Source organism: Eriocheir sinensis, unplaced genomic scaffold (genome assembly GCF_024679095.1).
Source record: "Eriocheir sinensis breed Jianghai 21 unplaced genomic scaffold, ASM2467909v1 Scaffold6, whole genome shotgun sequence".
Classification (NCBI taxonomy): Eukaryota; Metazoa; Arthropoda; class Malacostraca; order Decapoda; family Varunidae; genus Eriocheir; species Eriocheir sinensis.
The window spans coordinates 257,783-262,494 of record NW_026111942.1 but is presented as its reverse complement, the minus strand read 5'-3'; the positions used below and the strand labels follow the sequence as shown (position 1 = coordinate 262,494).

Genomic DNA, 4,712 nt, shown 5'->3' with positions numbered 1-4,712 from the left:
GGTGTGAGGAGACTTGACGGAGGTTTACAAATGTATGAAGGGCTTTAATTAATAAGGGGTGTTAATAAGACTTTGGTGGTGTGAGGGCCGGGTAGGACACGTAGCAATGGGTTCAAGTAAGATAAATTCAGGACACAGGAAAGAAATGATTTACTGACAGAGTGGTGGATGAGTGGAACACACCTGGCAGTCATGTGGTGGGTGCCAACACAAGATACATTCAAGAAGAGGTTAGATGAGTTCATGGATAGTGAGGAGCTGCCTTGTATTGGCCTATCAGCCTCTTGCAGACTCCTTATTATCTTGTGTTACGTTATATCTCAAATGCATGAGTAGACTAATGGATGCCTCCTCCTCCTCATATGCTAGCCTACTCTTATGGCTTGAAATAACACAAATAATGAATGCCTGACTCAGCGATGGGTTAGCTCAGGCAGGGGTTATGTCCCTCACTGACAGACGGACTGACTAACCGGGACTTCCTTGGGGTCACTGTCGTGCGGTAGAGCGGTGACTCACTGGACCACACGACTGGAGACAATGACGTCCTGATGGGGCACTGGCGGGGCGACGCGGGGCAGCAGAGGACACGGCACAACAGGGCAGGGATGACAGGGAGGATTGAGTTTAGTTATGCACACGGCAGAGGTCAGAGTAAGTGTTCATTGATCCGTTTAATTTGTCAAGCGTAAGACTACCTAAGCCTTTCCTTGGGCATGAAAACAGTATTGCCAGCTCTCCCTCACGAAGAAATGCCAGCTATTACCAGCTCAAAAAACAATGTCAGCTTTTAAACTGTTTTCTGCCTCCCTTACATTCCATAGAGTTCATTTCCATCACTTTTTGGGGTCTGTTTGCTATTACTGACAGGGATAATGAGTGTGTTGGGTGTGGCCACTGACCCACAGCAGAGGTTCATGGGAAGCGTGTAGGGAACAGTGCCTGGCTGACTGACATTGCTGGGACTGATCTCAAGGCCTGGGTCAATATCCTCAGAGAGTTCAGGCCTCACACACCAACAATGGATAAGACTCTCTGGGTACTTCCATGGGTAGTGGTACGAGGCTAATTATAATTTGACAGGGCTTTGGTAGAGGTTGTATTAGTAGTAATATTTCCATGGGCAGTGTTATGAGCCAAGTGATAGCATGACAAGGCTTTGGTAGAGGTTGTGTTAGTAGTATTTCCATGGGCAGTGTTATGAGCCAAGTGATAGCATGACACGGCTTTGGTAGAGGTTTTGTTAGCAGTATTTCCATGGGCAGTTTGAAGAGCAAAGTGATAGTTTGACACGGCTTTGGTAGTGGTTGTGTTAGTAGTATTTCCATGGGCAGTTTGAAGAGCAAAGTGATAGTTTGACAAGGCTTTGGTAGAGGTTGTGTTAGTAGTATTTCCATGGGCAGTTTGAAGAGCAAAGTGATAGTTTGACAAGGCTTTGGTAGAGGTTGTGTTAGTAGTATTTCCATGGGCAGTTTGAAGAGCAAAGTGATAGTTTGACAAGGCTTTGGTAGAGGTTGTGTTAGTAGTATTTCCATGGGCAGTTTTAAGAGCAAAGAGATAGTTTGACACGGCTTTGGTAGACCCAAGGATAATTTCCGGTAAACAAGAGAAACTGTTATGTAATGTATCAGTCTTTTTAAAATGCATAATGAAAATAGTTACAAATCACCAAGGATGAAGTATAAAATCACTGTTGAACAACTCCGCAGAGTATGTCGGGGATGTGTCTGGAACAAGAGGTTCACAACACACTGCTTGAAACTTGCTTTCCAGAGGAATGTTAAGGATCACTGGATCTCGGAGTGGCATTCAACAGTAAATCATCATGCAGTACTTATGTGACTTATAAGGACAGTTTCTCTTTTCAAAGCTACTTAATAAGGTTACCAAAGCTGTACAGAATAAGTCTTTGTAAATTTAGAACTAATAACCGCAGATTACCCATTGTTGTAAGAGGCAGGTTTACCAGAACCCCCAGAGAGGAGTTTTGTGGCAAATGTGGCAACAATAGTCTAGGATTACCCATAGTAAGTAACAATAGTCTAGGATTACCCATAGTAAGTAACAATAGTCTAGGATTACCCATAGTAAGTAACAATAGTCTAGGATTACCCATAGTAAGTAACAATAGTCTAGGATTACCCATAGTAAGTAACAATAGTCTAGGATTACCCATAGTAAGTAACAATAGTCTGGGTAGTGATGCCGGGGTGCAGAGATATAACCAACACCATACCTCTTCTTTGGCTCTGAAAGGATATGATGACCTGACTTGGCAACAGAAAATGGGAGTAAAAACATGAGTAGGAGATTGCGAGCTATGATAGTGGTACTGATGAGGCCGAATTAATACCAAGAACTCAATTTCTTTTTTACCTCTGAAATGACATATACGTACCGGGTCAACAGTTAGTGATCCCAGTGGCATGGCGGAGTGTCTTGCAAACACTTTTAGCCATATATACACAGCCTCGCCCCCAACCCTTCCTGCAGCTCACCAGATGTCTAATACTCAGTTTTCTTTTATTCTGCCATCTCTGGAAAGAGTTAAGTTGGCTATTGACAATTTGGATAATAACACTAGTATGAGTCCTGATGGCATTCATCCTCTGGTTCTGAAATCTTGTCAATATCATCTGGCTTACCCTTTACACCTTATTTTTACAAAATTATTAAATACTGGACAAGTGCCCTCAGCATGGAAAAGTTCTAACATAGTCCCTATATTTAGGAAAGGTTTGCACTCGGACCCTTTGAATTACCGTCCTGTGAGTCTAACATCTATATGCTGCAAGATGCTTGAAAGAATTATTGTGGAACAACTTAATCTTTACTTGGATAATAATTTAATTTTGTCTGATGCCCAGTTTGGCTTCAGAGCAGGAAGGAGTGTCAAGGATCAGTTACTCTTGACTTATGATGAAATTAGTCAAAAGTGTTGATGCAGGAGGTACAGTTGACCTAATCTTACTTGATTTCTCAAAAGCTTTCGACACAGTTTGCCATTCCATTTTGATCACAAAGCTACATCACTTGGGTATTTCTAGTAACATATTGTCTTGGATTCATAACTTTCTTACCGGCAGGAAAATGTCAGTTGTTGTTGACGGTTAGTACCTGCAAAAGTGTGTTAAGTGGTGTTCTGCAAGGTTCAATCCTGGGTCCCGTTCTTTTTCTTATTTACATTAACCACCTGACGTCATCACTTAGCTGCCAATATAAGATCTTTGCTGATGACTTGAAAATTTATATGAAGGTTCAGAGTAATAATATTTCCTCCACAATCAACTGTATAGCTACTTTCCAGCAAGATATTGATGTACTGAATGGAATGGCAAAATCATGGGGTCTTAACCTCCACCCAGACAAATGTGTGGCTTTGAGATTTGGCAGAGATCTCCCTCCTGCTGGCCTTTTCGACCAGTACTTCATTGGTGATATTCCTATCCCATTTACCACTCTGAGCAGAGATTTAGGGGTAATGTTTGATGCTAAACTGAAATTTCATGACCATATTCGTTCCGTGGCTTCCAAAGCGGGTGGTGTGGCTTCCAATTTACTGAAATCAACACTGTGTCATAGAGGCTTGATCCTTGTTTACCTTTGGTACGGGTGTACACTGCTACCTTACTGTACCCACACCTCACTCATCAGTCGTCTTCTCCAACGAATCCTTTGATAGCCTTTTTGAATTTTGCTTTGACTCTCATTCGACCGGCTTAGTCGCCGCACTACACTACCACCTGTCGTCCTCATCCATGTAGCTATCCAGTCTACTCTTAAAACAGGCTATCTTCCCTGCACTCACTATGTGATTGCTGAGTCTATTCCACTCCCCCACCACTCTATTACTAAACCAATGCTTGCCTATTTCCCTCCTACATCTATACTTTTTAATAATTTAAATCCATTACTGCATGTTCTATCCTGCTGGCTAATTCTCAGTACTTTACTTATATCGCCTTTGTTGTAACCCTTGACCTATTTGAATACTTTTATCAGATCTCCCTGCACTCTCTTGAGACATGTCCCCTTATACATGACCTTGTTCTCTCCCTTTCCTCCATTCCATCTAAAAGTAAAACTCTCGAAGTGCACTCCACACTCTCTCTTTCCCTCTCCTCCATTCCATCTACAGGTAAAACTCTAGAAGTGCACCCACCCACTCTCTCTCTCTCTCTCTCTCTCTCTCTCTCTCTCTCTCTCCTCCTCCACGAAGGTCTGTGTACACTTGAGGGCCTGGCAGGCAGAGTGGGGCTGAGGGTGTCACAGGCTGACCTGAGGGTGTGGAGCCTGGCTGGGGCTGGTGTGGGGCCCTGAGTGGAGTCGTGGCCGGAAGTGTTCTGCTGTGTGGGGCGCCGCGCCCTGGCCAGGGTGGGGATGAGGGTGTCACAGACCACGCGGCCAGCCACACACCACTCTGTTTGTTTACATTCTTCTTCTTCTTCTTCTTCTTCTTTTGACCTGTAACGCTTTGTATCGCTTCTTAGGTCCTCCTCCTCTCGTTCCTCCCTTCTTATTCACACAACTTTCTTTTCAGCGTTATGTGCATGTAGGGCGGCATAGTCCTGACTCCTGATGGTGATGATGATGTTGTTCCTGCCTTTGTCTTTGCAGCGGCGCCTCCCGAACGATGTTTAGAATATTTACATAGATTTACATAGAAAATCAGACCACACAGACCCCATGGTCCAGACTTGGTGGTCTGTCCT

General features: G+C 43.7%; 1 long non-coding RNA gene across 1 annotated transcript; it reads right to left on the bottom strand.

Annotated features, from left to right (window-relative positions):
* Positions 1 to 471: 471 nt before the first annotated feature.
* On the bottom strand, positions 472 to 4,428 carry LOC126993323 (uncharacterized). Its single transcript, XR_007747622.1, has 3 exons — positions 4,279 to 4,428; positions 2,399 to 2,537; positions 472 to 559 (listed from the first exon to the last, which is right to left on the bottom strand). It is a non-coding gene; the product is annotated as an uncharacterized LOC126993323 (long non-coding RNA).
* Positions 4,429 to 4,712: the final 284 nt, after the last annotated feature.